Consider the following 14,927-nt stretch of genomic DNA (forward strand, 5'->3'; position numbering starts at 1 on the left):
CAGCCTTATGAAGCAAGGGGAGGGCTTGCAGTTGGCCTGCGTGGGGATGTGGGAGACTACAGGAGCCTGGTGGGCAAGGGCTGGCTGAAAGGCAGCTGGAGGGACAGAGGGAGGGAAGCACGCACAGAGGGGGAAGAGCAAAGAGAAAAAAAAGGGAATAAAGAGAAAGAGCAGCAAAGAAAATGTGGCTGGCCAGCACGCCTTGAAGTAAGGAGAAAAGGAAGGGGCAGGTGCCTACGGCCATACTAGTCTGAAAACGCCTGATCTCATCTGATCTCGGAAGCTAAGCAGACTCAGGCCTGGTTAGTACTTGGATGGGAGACCGCCTGGGAATACCAGGTGCAGTTGGACCTTTCTCAGGCTGATTGAGTGTAATGGTCATATCTTCAAACCCATACCCTATGGGAAATGGGTTTGAATCTCACCAGGGGAAACAGTGAGAGTTTACATTCAATGGTTTGTGACTCTGTAGCACTGTTTCTATCTTCTGTAGAAAGAGCACAGGTCCAAGTTCCACCTACTTGACAACATCCTTGAACAGGTGATTAAAATTTCTGTAACAGCCAACAAGACATCAGCAGCTGACAACACCCTGCATTCAGTTAGTGTTCCAGTTAAGTCAGAGGTGGCTGCAGTAAAGGGTGACAGCAAGAGGCAAAGTCCAGGGAGAGCAAATAAAAGGCTAGTCACTTCTCAAACTTAATAGTAAGTGACTCAAATGTTGATGCAAGTTACAGCACAATGTGACTGAACAGCAACTTGCACACTGAGTAAGCCTCACCATTACAGCAACTAAAACCCTGGAGATGGACAGAGCTTGGAGGAGCAGTGGCACCACCTACTGTTGGGAGGAATGGTCAGTGAGTACAATGGCAAACATGTTACAGTTTAAAAATAATCAAAGCTGGGGGCAGGGGAAGCACTTGTGATCCAGAATCAAAGCAGAGGATTCTTCAAATGCAGAATTTAAGCATGATTACCTGTTGGAGATTATTTCGCCTCTGGACTGGCAACTGGCTATGGTTATCTGCATGATAGGCCTGGCTGACTCTCACAAGTCAGTGACGTGGTGAGAGGCCATCCAGACATTCGGGAGTGTTGAAGGACACCCTCCTGGTATTGTTGCTGGACTGTTAACCAGGGAATGTTAATGGAATTAAGGTTCAAATCCCACTATGGCAGACAGAATTTGAATTTAATGCGAAATACGTACTTCGTCTTGAGAAATTAGCTTGTGGAATTTATTGTGATAATACTCCTGCAAATTTAATCTTAGATAAACTAATAGAAAGATAACTATATATGACCGAATGACTAATTTGTCTTAAGTTCCTTGATTCCAGTACAAAACATGCTGGAATGCCTTTTATTCGTTTGATCACTTGACTGGGCACCAAGGCAGCATTGATACCTGGAACTTTTGTTTTGCTAACAGTACAGTTGGTGTTGCTGAGCTGCAGAGTTAACCATTGCTTGTTGCAGTATAATTCCTAAAATATTGCAACAAGTTATGGGGAATCTAAGCCCCTCCAATAATCCATCAATACAATTTCCCCTTGATCTTTCCTTCACTGCCATCTGAAGTAATTAAGGTCAGTCCTGTGAACTGTGGTTTCTTGTAGCTGATAGTGCCATCGAATCCTGAGAATGTTTATGGTCTTTGTGTATGTTGAGCTTGACATTTCTGACCCAGCCCTCCAGCTTGGTCCTATCACTTCCCGTCCCCATCTCTCCTCTAAACATCCCCAACCGAACAGATGAGAATGAAAATGGAAGTCAGGCCTGAGGGATGTGAGCTAGGGTTGGCCAATGAAGAGTTTGTCTGCTATTGTATCTACCATTCTAGACCAGGCATCTATAAGCACACCACTTGTGCACTGACATGTTATAATTCAGGCCACTCTGCTGATTTTTGCTGCAATTGAATAAATTTTTAATGTAGTTAGAAAACTAACTAACACCGAATTCCATGATCTTTGCTGCTGTTTTTGTTCACATTCTGTGACCCAATCCATTTAAAATTTGACCTTTACTTTGTAGTTGCCGTATCTGTCAACATCTATTTTTATCACATGGAATTTCAGAACTTTCGCAAGTTTTTAAGCTTGAATTCTCTGCTCCCATTTTCTTTTTTTTTACAGTGCAAACAATAAATCAACAACTTTGATTTTAAAAGTGACAATTTATTGCTCTTTAGCAGCCATAGGGATTGATTAGAGGATGGAAACTGGACAGGAATGGTACACCCATCATTGCTAACGTTGTGCCACCATCAAAAATGGTGGCATTTTTCTAACCACTTCAGGTTATATAGACATTTGTGTTATGGTCATGCAGACATTCAGCATGGAAACAGAGCCTTCTTTAGCATAAGTATATTGGCCTGGTTTTTGTGGAATTTGATGGAGGAACAATGGTTTATGATCACAATATGTCCAGTTCTCCAGAGACCTTTTTATGGGCTTTGGAGAAGCAAACCACGGACAGATTGTTTATAAATCACATACAGGAAACAAATAAAGAAAGTTAGAATTTGGACAAAGAAACAAAACATTCGTTCAACTAAAGATACAGTTTTATTTTAATTTTTAAAGTTAAAAATCACACAACACCAAGTTATAGTCCAACAGGTTTAATTGGAAGCACTAGCTTTCAGAGCGCTGCTCCTTCATCAGGTGGTTGTGGAGGACACAATTGTAAGACACAGAATTTATAGCAAAAGTTTACAGTGTGATGTAACTGAAATAATACATTGAAAAATACTTGGATTGTTTGTTAAGTCTCTCATCTGTTAGAATGACCATGTAGTTTCATTTCTTTCATATGTAAATTGCAAACTTTTTTTTAAAAGTTACATTCTCAGGTGACCTTTATAGAGTTATAGAGTCACAGAGATGTACAGTATGCAAACAGACCCTTTGGTCCAACCTGTCCATGCTGACCAGATATCCTAACCCAATCTAGTCCCACCTGCCAGCACCCGGCCCATATCCTTCCAAACCCTTCCTATTCATATACCCATCCAAATGCGCCTTAAATGTTACAATTGTACCAGCCTCCACCACTTCCTCTGGCAGCTCATTCCATATACACATACCACCCTCTGTGGGAGGTCTCTTTTATATCTTTCCTCTCTCACCCTAAACCTATGCCCTCTAGTTCTGGACTCCCTGACCCCAGGGAAAAGACTTTGTCTATTTATCCCATCCATGCTCCTCATAATTTTGTATATCTCTCTATAAAGTCACCTGTCAGCCTCCGACACTCCAGGGAAAACAGCCCCAGCCTGTTCAGCCTCTCCGTATAGCTCAACTCCTCCAACCCTGGCAATATCCTTGTAAATCTTTTCTGAACCTTTTCAATTTTCACAATATCTTTCTGATAGGAAGGAGACCAGAATTTCACGCAATATTCCAACAGTGGCCTAACCAATGTCCTGTACAGCCGCTACATGACCTCCCAACTTCTGTACTCAATACTCTGACCAATAAAGGAAACATACCAAACAACTTCTTCACTATCCTATCTCCCTGAGACTCCACTTTCAAGGAGCTATAAATCTGCACTCCAAGGACCCTTTGTTCAGCAACACTCCCTAGGACCTTTACCATTAAGTGTATAAGTCCTGCTAAGATTTGCTTTCCCAAAATGCAGCACCTCGCATTTATCTGAATTAAACTCTACCTGCCGCTTCTCAGCCCATTGGCCCATCTGGTCAAGGTCCTGTTGTAATCTGAGGTAACCCTCTTCGCTGTCCACTACACCTCCAATTTTGGTGTCATCTGCAAACTTACTAACTGTACCTCTTAGTTTGCACAGACAGTGCGGGTTTTCTCTGTGTGCCCTTGTTTCCTCTCACAGTCCAATGTGCAGGTTAGCTGAATTGTCCATTGTATTCAGAGATATGTACACTAGGTGCATTAGTTAGGGGAAATGTAGACTAATAGGGTAGTGGAATGGGTCTGGACGGAATAGTTTTCAAAGGGCCAGTGTGTACTTGTTGGGCCTAATGGCCTGTTTCCACACTGTAGGAATTCTATGCAATAATTTTCCTTTAACCAGGGAGTTCTCTATTTGAAAAGTGGGCAGGTTCACATTGTCCCACATTACCCTGCAATTGCCAATTATTTATCTTCTCCAATCAATTAAACCTCCCGCCTCCCTCTGGATAACTCCCTTTCTCACTCAGCTTGGAGTCAGAGGTAAATATCGTCCTTCTCTATAAATGCTGCAGAATATTTATAACTTTGAATGAAATATAGTTTCGAGATTGGCGAGCATTTGTTCATACTTACATATCTGTAGATGTTAATTTACCTTTTAAGAAGAAAGTGAGGCCAATAACATGAAACATGTGAAACATGTGCAGACTGGGGCATCACATGCCCTTGAGCGCGACCATCTGGTCACCTCTGAGTGTCAAGCTTTTCCTTTCCGGATGCTGTCGGCAGAAATGAGCGTGTTATTTTCCACTTGGCTCTCTGTGTGAGTACTGGCTGCTGGTTACAAATGGGGATCGGGTGCTGGGGGTGCTCCGATGTTAGGGATGTCCAGGAGAGTTAGTGACGAGAATGAAACAAACAGAAGGAGAGACTTGGGGAGTTAGTAAACAGGAATAAATACCCCAGAGCTGCCTGAACTCCCCGCCGTGGTGCTGAGTTTGTTTTTATCTTGCTAACCGCCCTACGATCAACACCTTACTGCTGATCTGTCAGGATTTTATTTCTGAACGCGTTACCTTCTCTCTTGGCATACTCTGAGGGGGGCAACTCTGTCGGATTGTCTTGGGTATGAATATTAAACCCCTCAAACTACATCCCGCTCTCTGTAGAGGCTTGAAAATTGTCACGACCCCTCAGGGAGAGCTGTGTGTGGTGGGGGAGCTGGGAAAGAGTAAAACCAGCAAATCCCACCCGCCCCCTTGAGACGTGGAAATGAATCTAAAGGGGACCAGCGTGAGTCTGATTTGCAAGTGTTACCGTTTCTGCTACAAGTACAAGTGAGGTGTGCCTGTTATTGTGGGAAACAGACTAATAGAATCCTTACAGTGTGGAAGCGAGCTCTAACAGTCATATAACTCAATCCATGGTGGTTCTCTAAGTGGGGAGAAATTTCAAAATGCTCCTGTGTAAAGGTATGTGTCCAAGTTGATTTTGTCACAGAAAACCAGCCTGCGGGTATAGGGACAGTTAATGGAATTTTGACATTTATTTCTAAAGGAGTGGAGTGTCAAACTGGGAAAGTGCTGCTGCAGCTGTTACGGGTATTAGTGAGCGAGCACTAGAGTCCCTATACAGTTTTGGCACCCTTACTGGAGACAGAATATAACTGATTCAAATGTGGTTCAGAGAAGATTGTGAGAAACAAAGCTCACTCACTTCAATAATTTCAGTCCGAGACAAGATCTGAATCAGTAGTGTCAATTATTTCCCACTTGCAAGTGGGTGTGATGTCCACAAGGCAGGGACAACACACACTGAATTCAACAAATACTCGATATTTATATAATTTGGCTCCTACTTTTTTTTTATTTCATTGTTTCCCCCCCCCCCCCCCCAGTTTACATCCTCCACTTCTCTAAGATCAGTACCCATTGCTCCTGTTTATCTCTTGTCTTATCCGGCCTTGTCTGTGACAAAATCAACTTGGACACATACCTTTACACAGGAGCATTTTGAAATTTCTCCCCACTTAGAGAACCACCATGGATTGAGTTATATGACTGTTAGAGCTCGCTTCCACACTGTAAGGATTCGATTATTCTGTTTCCCACAATAACAGGCACACCTCGCTTGTACTTGTAGCAGAAACGGTAACACTTGCAAATCAGACTCACGCTGGTCCCCTTTAGATTCCTGGCCTCACAATGCCGTTTGACCTCATCCCATCCTTGCCTTACCATTATCTACTCCCTCCATCTGTGCCGCCCTTCACAGCATCTTATCACTAAGCCCTTTTAATTGGGGTTTGTTCCTGTGTTTCTGTAAAAGTGGGAAACAGATGTTTATACCTACTGTTTATACAGGCATATTTAGTTTAACTGCCTGTCTTCACAGCATTTTATCTAGTGCCTGTATTTTTTACCATTGTTTTGCAGTCCCGTTTCTTTCTTGCATACATTCTTAGCTAATACAAAAAAACAATTATGCATTTCCTCCACATAGTTCCCATTCTTGTTGACTCAGCTCTTGGCTGAAACAATTACACACTGATGTGAGTTCATTTATTTTTGTATAATCAATTATAATTGCAGAAGTAACATTAATTTACCTCTATCCCACAAGAATGAAAGGCTTGTCTTCTGAGGAGAGCTTGAGCAGTTTAAGCTCAGCAGAGTTTAGAAAGATGAAAGGAGATCTAATTGAGATATATAAGATGTTATAGGGATTGACCAAATGGAGATTTGTTTTCCTCATCTGGGGCTATTTAGACTGGGGTGTCACAGTTTTAGGATAAGGTTAGCAGTTCTAAAACAGAGGTGGGGAGAAATTATTTCTCTTTAAAAGGTTGTGAATCTGGTATCCCCTCCCGCAGAGTGCAGTGGATGCTGGGGCATGGAGTAAGTATAAGGAGGGGATAGACCGATTTTTAATTACTAATGGTATGAGAGATTATAGAGAGCGGACAGAAAAGTGGAGTTGAGACTGAGGGTGAGTGAGTGTTGAATTACGTACTCATGCTCCTAGTTCCTCTGTTCACTCCTGACTTGTGAATTGTAGGTAGTGAACAGGCTTTAGAGAGTTAGGAAATAAATTAATCATCGGGGATTTTCAGCTTCTGACCTGGTCTTGCAGACAAGTCCAGGTCTCTAGTATTGGTTGACACAGTGGCTCAGTGGTTAGCACTGCTACCTCACACGCCAAGGACCTGGGTTTGATGCAAGCTTCAGGCGACTTTGCAAACCCCACACAGACATTCTCCCTGTGTCTGTGTGGGGTTTCCTCTGGGTGCTCTGGTTTCCTCCCACAATCCAAAAGATTTGCAGGTTAGATGAATTGGCCATGCTAAATTGGGTTAGCATGAGTTATTCGTCAGGTGGTCAATGTGGTTTGTGGGCCCAGATGGCCTGTGTGATGTTAAAGGGTTCATTTGTTCTGCTGACATGTAAGAAATTGGATAGGGGGGGTTGTTTTTCCATCTTGCAGGCAGGATGTGACAATCCAATCATACTCTCTAAATGCTACAGTTTAAGGAATAACCTACTCACGCACTGTTATGAGGAATAATCTAATCAATTTACACTGTATTTGGGTGGCATGTGACTATGGAGGAGTGGCCAGGGGTTGTGTTTTGTGTGTATGACTGACTGTGATGTAAAGGGCAAAAGTGAGGACTGCAGATGCTGGAAATGAGTGTCTAGATTAGAGGGGTGCTATCTTCTCCTCGACCCCACCCCACCCTTCCCATTTATCTCTCCAACCTGGAGGCTCCCTGCCTTCAGTCCTGATGAAGGGCTTTTGCCCCAAACGTCGATTTTCTTGCTCCTCAGATGCTGCCTGACCGGCTGTGCTTTTCCAGCGCCATTCTAATCCTGACTGTGATGTAAAACCCTATATAAAGGGAGGACGGTTCCCTTGATCAGACAGTCTTGCTTGATATGCTGCACAAGTATCGTGAAGAGTGTGAAGTGATCCTCCAAAAGCTGGTACTTGCTGAAATAAATCATAGCTGTTCTCAGAAGTTGACATATTGCAATTGCATCAAGCATGTGAGAGTCTCAAGAAGGGAACCTGACACCTGTCACCACACTGTAGGGATTCTATAATTCTGTGATTGCTACCAGCAACCCGGAGACAAATAAAATTCCTGTAGGTTTTATGCACTTGGTTGTGGTTATAGTGGCTGCTGCCTCTGGGTGGAGGGGGGTTGTGCTATGAACATGCACACACACTGGAACATAGTGTTCCAACAGCACATGGCATTTCCGGCCAGTGACCAAGCGGCCAGAGGGACCTAAGTGTCTCAAAGATGGTGCTGCCAATATAATCCACGACGTTAGTGAGGTTCTCCCTCCTTCGGAGCAGTTGGTTTCTCCCCAGCTCCCTGATGGACTCAGCCTGGGGAACCTGGAGAGGGTGCAAGAAGTGGCCAAGGGAGCACAGGGAGCTGGTCACTGTGTGTGGAATAGTGTGCACGCAGATGCATCCTGAACCCTGTCACAGCCAGACAATACCGCCATCATTCTGGATCTTTGCCTTTTAAAAGCTATTGGCAGTGGATTTGGAGGGAGTTGTTTGGTTGAAGGTAGCAGAGCCAGATGGGAAACCTACTAACCTGCTCCACCAACTAATAACTGCGATGACTAATCTGACATCAACTCAACTGTCCCAGCCCCTTCCTTAACAGACCTCAAGCTTGTTTACCTCCGGTTTCAACAGATTTGAAGAATAAGCATCCACACCCCGTGGGCTGGAGAATTCCAAAGACTGACAATCCAGCAAAAGAAACATGTTTCTTGAAAAATGTGAATATTTCAAAAACAAGTAGTTAGCTGGGCATTGTCACTTAACCCATCACTAGGGCCCCAATCTATTCACTTGTGCATTGTCTGTCTGAGAGAATTCCACGTGTTGCTGCTGGTTACCATGCTTCAGTTTGATGTTGAGAAACAAGATTTTTCATTGAAAATTGAGGCAGTCTGGGTGACTTGTCGAACATTTATACGTCACAGCTTGACATTTTTTCTTAAAAGGGAGTTTCAGAATAAAGTTTGACACAAAAATTGTTTTTGTGAACAGTTTTTCTCACATTGCCTTATCTCTCTGCCCTTTCTGGTTCTGAACACTGCTCAAGTCTTGAGAAGATTAATAATTTAGATTTCGCTACAGTGTGGAAACAGGCCCTTCACAAGTTCACATTGACCCTCTGAAGAGTAACCCACCCAGACCCATTCCCCTCTGACTATTGCACCTAACACTATGGGCAATTTAGCATGGCCAATTCACCTGACCGGCATATCTTTGGATTGTGGGAGGAAACTGGAGCACTTGGAGAAAGCCCACACAGACAAGGGGAGAATGTACAAACTCCACACAGCCAGTCGCCTGAGACTGGAATTGAACCTGAGACCCTAGTGCTGTGAGGCAGCAGTGCTAACCACTGAGCCACCATGCCACCCTAGTTAGTGGTTAGTTCAGTCAGAAGGTCATGGGTTCAAATCCCACTACTGGAAATTACAGAAACAAATCTTGGCTCATGTGCCAGTGTCAATGTCAAGGTCCTTTTGATACCAAGTCGAAGAAAAGCAAAAATTTAATTTTTTGCATCAATCTGTCTTGGTTTAACTGTCAAGCAACAGCTCATTCAGATTATCTGGTCATTTTCACGTTATTGTATGTGGAATCTTACTTTGTGCAAATTGGCTGTTGTGTTACTTGCATTACAACTGTTACACTTTCAAGATAATAATTAGTTACGAAGCATTTTGGAATATCCAGTAGTCAGGGATGTATACATGCTACATATAGGTAAATCTTCTCTCTAGATTCAGTTGTGCTACTCGCAATGTGGTCTCCTCTGCATTGGGGAGACAAAGTGCAGACTGGACGCCCTCTTTGCTCTATCTGCAAAAATAACCACAAGCTTCCAGTTGCCTGAGACTTCAGCACCATCACCCTGTTCCCTGGCCAATAGCTCCATCTCAGGCTTGCTGCAGTGCTCCAGCGAAGCTCAACACAAGCTGAAAGAAAAGCCCCTCATTTTCTATTTGGGTGCCCAGCAGCCTTTGGGACTCAATATCGAGTTCAATAATTTTAGGGTCTGAGCATCCTCTCCAATTCCTTACCCTAACTGCACACCCCGTCATTACACAACCTGCTTTTAGCGCAGCCAATCTTTTTTTTCCCCGCTAATGGCCCCCATTCACAGCTTTTCTTTCACCTTGGCCCACCATTAACCATTTCCCTGTCTGCCAAACTACTGTTCACTCTCTCTCGCTCTCGGCTCTACCTCCACCTATTGCTTACTCCCCCATCCCTCCCCATCTCTTGCCCTGTGTCAGCCTTTACCTAGTAACTGAAGAAGGGCCACTGGCCCTGAAATGTTAACTCTTCAATTTCTGTTTTTGTTTGGGATAATTAAATATTCATCACTTTTAACATTGTGTTCATAAACACAAGAGTCAGTAATATGTCTGACAATAAATAACTTCAGATTAATCAGTACAGTATCAAACTAAGGCACCGTGCAGAGTAGAGTAAACACTTCTATACCTTTATACCTGTACATAAAGATCTTCCTGATAACTGTGATCAAACACAGTCATTTGTATTGAAGCTTCCTAAAGTTGCTGCTGAATGATGCTTCGAGGGATCCATTTGTATGAATTTAAATATATCCAGTGCTCCAGTCTTTTGCTGCCTTGAACTCATAGAAAGCTCAGAGCATTAGATTATCAATAGAGAGCCATATACAACCTATCTTGGTCACTGTCCTGTTATGGTGATATCTCAAGTAGACAGGCAGGAGGCTGGAAGAACACAGCAATGCAGGCAGCATCAGGAGGTGGAGAAGTTGACATTTTGGATTGCAGAAGGGTTACACCCACAATATCAACTTCTCCACCTCCTGATGCTGCTTGGCTAGCTGTGTTCTTCCAGCCTCCTGCCTGTCTACTTTGGATTCCAGCATCTGCAGTTTTTTTTTGTCTCTAACCAATAATAATACCACAGTGGCTTTTGCTTCTTACATTCCTTCCTTGTGAACAATGACTTACGTCTGAGGTTGTCATTCTGACAGAGCAGAACTGTTGAAGGCTCAGGAGAGAGGTAATTTGAATTCCTTTTGTATTTCCTCTTCTCTGTCCACAAGTAGGAATGTTTTAAAACGTTATTCCGGTTACATTTGAAATAGGTAGTGACATGTTCCCCCAAACCAAAAGTTTGAAAAATGCAGTTTTTAAATGTCAACAAACTTTCTTTAGAGTTTAAAACCCTGGTATGGTTTATTTCTCCGTACACCATGTGATCAGCCATCTCCAGTTATCTTGAAGTCCAGGGTCATACTGGATTTGAAACGTTAACTCTTTCTCTCTCTCCACAGACGATGCCAGGTCTGCCGGTGTCCTAGCTTTCAGATCCCGTGGACCTGACAGCATGGCTTAAACCAATTCCAACTCATTCATATGGTTTAATCGCAAGTGTACACCAACGTTTCTGTGTTTTTTTTTCTATACCAGAATAACATGAAAGCGATACTTATAACCCTGCATAGCCCTCCCAATTTCCCCATGAATACTGGCACACTTTTTTTGCCATTTAACACACCACTCAGCCGAAACTTCAATTTATTTTTCAATGTTATCTGCAAGACAAACCTTGAATTCAGTTGAGGCATTCAGGAGGACATTGTATCATTATTTGGAAAGAAATAATGTGCAAGGGTATTGGGGGAAATGATGGGAGATTGGCTTTGAGTAATGGTGTTCGTTTGATGAAACGATGGCAGTAATACTCTGCGATTCTGAGTCTTCCTTTCCTCAGCGCAGCACTTATACGGAGTTAAGGGCAGCACTCCTAGTTGATGTTGATATTTACCTCCCTCTCCCACATTAATGCCTGCACTCCCCAAGCCTAAACTCATAAGGAGCGACTTTATTTTTTGTCGTCCCATCTCACACGCACAAGGTAAATGCTGCTGCAGTTTCAATTAGTTCCAACCCACTGCGAAGTATATTTAGAGGTTCCTGTTCTATGAATATTTTGACCCACAATTGCAGTGGTCATTGAGGAGAGGGGGACAGTTTTTTTTAATCAGGATAATTGCCAAAGAGCTGATTCTAATGGGTGACAGACATCAGTCTTCTCCAGACCTCAGTGTTGAAGGAATAGAGCTCTGAGGAAGGGTCACTGGATCCATCACATCAACTCTGATTTCTCGCCACAGATGCTGCCAGACCTGTTGAGCTTTTCCAGCAATTTCTGTTTTTGTTCCCTGTAACTGTATTGAACATTCATGTTTTGAGTGTTCTTTCTCTGTTTTGATTTAAGCATTTTCTCCTTAAGGAGATGCCTTTTACTTGAATGTTTCCATGCGTATCTTTCACCATCTGCTATCTTAGTAATGTGCCCATTCTTAAAGAATGATAACGAATGAATAGTTAATTGATGAATACAGGAAGCACTCAGGAGGTCAGGCATTTGTGGAAAGTGGGAGAAAAAACATTTGTGTTATAATCCTTTAAGGGTCTTAAGTCTCCATAAGTGGCCAGTTAATTGTTCTCATCATGTTCTATGTTTATCTACTTCACATGTCTGGCATTTCACAGTATGTTTTCGGATCGTCTTTTTGTTATTGTGAAATATTGAGCCACTGTGTAAGGATTTTTGATCAATTACAGACGAGGATGGTTAATTGGTCCATTTCAAATCATTAACCCAGAAAGATGTTAAATAGTTCCCCTTGCAGCACTTAATTCTTAAACAGATGTCAGTTCACTTTAAAGATTGCTCTTTGTATGAAGACCCTCCTGATATTAGTCTGAAACTTGTTTGAATCTATTCCCTTGTTTTCAGTTTAAAATGAAGGCACATCTTGAATCTTTTTCCATCTGACTTACCTTGTGCCCCGTGCTGACCAGCACGTATTTATACACGGGATAGGATGTTCTTGTTTGCTTCTTTAAATGTTTTTTAGTAGGATTTTTGACTGTAGCTGCCCTCAATCATCCTGAATTCTGTCCTATTCACTCACCCGCCTACTCTGTATCGTATTCAGCTAACTTCAGCACAAGTAACAACGAAAACCAGATCTTTTTTAAGATTGATGAAATATTTGTTATGCCAAATGATTGTTCTTTTGCAAATCATGAGAACAGCTTAGCAAGGATTGAAAAAAAATACATGAATTCAAAATAAGCAAGTACAGCAGACTCTATACATTTATTAGTAACGGGTTTCGGGGATGTTAGATTATTATAAGATTATGGTACTGAGACACATGAAATCAAAGTGGAAACTGGAATTGAGGGACTGGTTAGTGATCCCTTTTGAGATCAGAGCCAAGGGATTGAATGGTCTCTCTTTCAGTTGCCATGGTTATGTATTTAACAATCAATGAGACCATAAGAAATAAGAACAGGAGTAGGCCATTCAGCCCCTCGAGTCCTCTTTGCCATTCAATAGGATCATGGCTGATCCAACATTTCTCATGTCCACTTTCCCTCCCTTTCTCCATAATCCTTGACTCTCCACTTCAATAATCCATCTCAGCCTTAAATATACACAAGGACTCTGACCCCTCAGCTCTTTGTGGCAAGGAGTTCCAAAGACTCTGAGAAAAGAAATCGCTCCTCATTTCAGTCTTAAATTGGCGGCCTTCTGGTCCTGGACTCTCCCATGGGGGGGCGGGGGGGAAACATCCTCTCAGCATTTACCCTGTCAAGCCCTTTAAGAATCCTACATGTTTCAGTGAGATCACCTCTCATTCTTCTAAACGCCAGTGACTAGAGTCCCAATCTGTTTAATTTTTGCTCAGGAAACAATCTCTCCATACCTTGGATCATCCAAGTGAACCTTCTCTGAAGCACCTCCTTACGTATGCGACTTGAACTGCTCTCAGTATTTGAGATATACAACATATGGCTGAGTACACATTGCCACATGCAGATTTCAATCTCCATATATAAAGGAGGTAGTTTTGGCGAGTTGCAGTATGCGTAGATGAGTGATGGTTGAAGCTTCCCTGTTGGACTGATGATGATATTATGACCATAAGACACAGGAGTAGAATTAGGCCACTTACCCATTGCATCTGCAAGACCCATTCAATCATGGCAGGTATGTTTCTCAACCCTACTTTCCTGCCTTCTCCCTCTGACCTTCAACCCCCGTTACCAATCAAACCCTACCGATCCCTGTCTTAAATGCACGCAATGACTTAGACTCAAAAGCTGTCTGTGGCTATGTGTTCCACAGATTCTCCACCCTCTGGCTGAAGACATCCCTCCTTGTCTCTGTTTTTTTTGATCTACCATCTAACTGTTTATTTCATGTATATTTTGCTACAAAATACAGTGAAAAGTGTTGTCCAGTGTCACCACTCTGGCGTCACATTAAAATACAGAAATATGAACCAAAACATAGACCACAAAGGCAGAACAGAAAACAGTGCTCAACTTTACAGTCCTTCCGTTAACTGCCCCATTATTGTCCATGCACCTGGTGGCCAAGCCCATGTCCCCTTGGCAATGCCACCACCACTGGCTCAGCAATCGCCACTCTTCAGTGCCATCTCACCTCCACCTATACCCTCATCACTAGGGGTCCTTGCTAGTCCTCACCAATGAAGACACACCCAGTAGGCATCGTTAGCCACACCAGCCCAAACCCAACGACGCCACCACAATGAATCTTCGTTGGGCTCACCTCGCCACTGCCAATGCTGCCAGGTCTCATACTGGGCTCAAACTCGCTTCTACCACAACCTTCATGGTGGACACAGACGCTGCCAGGATCCCAGATTTGTCTCCACCGCAGCAGCCAAGAGCTGGTGATAGGACCACCTCATCAATGCGGAAGGATTGGGCTCACTCTACACTGGGCTCATTCACCGCCGCAGTTCAACAGGGTCGTCCCTTCACTCCGAGGCTGTGCCCTCGGTTCCTAGTCTGTCCTATTGGTGGGTACATCTTCTCCATATCCCCTCTATCCAGGCCTCTCCGTATTCTGTAAGTTTCAATGAGATCCCCCATCATTCTTCTAAACTCCATTGAGTACAGGCCCACAGTCCTCAACTGCTCCTCCTATGACAAGCCCTTCATCCCCAGGATCATTCTTGTCAACGTTTTGCTGGATCCCCTCCAGGGTCAGTACATCGTTCCTTAGATACAGGGCCCAGAGCTGCTCACAATGTTCTAAATATGGTCTGGCCAAAGGTTTATACCCACTCTGTATACCTCTGCTCTGTATTCTTGCCCTCTCGAAATGCAT

General features: G+C 43.2%; 1 non-coding gene across 1 annotated transcript; it reads left to right on the forward strand.

Annotated features, from left to right (window-relative positions):
- The first annotated feature begins 232 nt into the window (after window positions 1-232).
- Window positions 233-351, forward strand: LOC132808742 (5S ribosomal RNA). Its single transcript, XR_009642142.1, has one exon. It is a non-coding gene; the product is annotated as a 5S ribosomal RNA (ribosomal RNA).
- Window positions 352-14,927: the final 14,576 nt, after the last annotated feature.

This window comes from Hemiscyllium ocellatum, chromosome 3 (assembly GCF_020745735.1).
Source record: "Hemiscyllium ocellatum isolate sHemOce1 chromosome 3, sHemOce1.pat.X.cur, whole genome shotgun sequence".
NCBI classification, from domain to species: Eukaryota; Metazoa; Chordata; class Chondrichthyes; order Orectolobiformes; family Hemiscylliidae; genus Hemiscyllium; species Hemiscyllium ocellatum.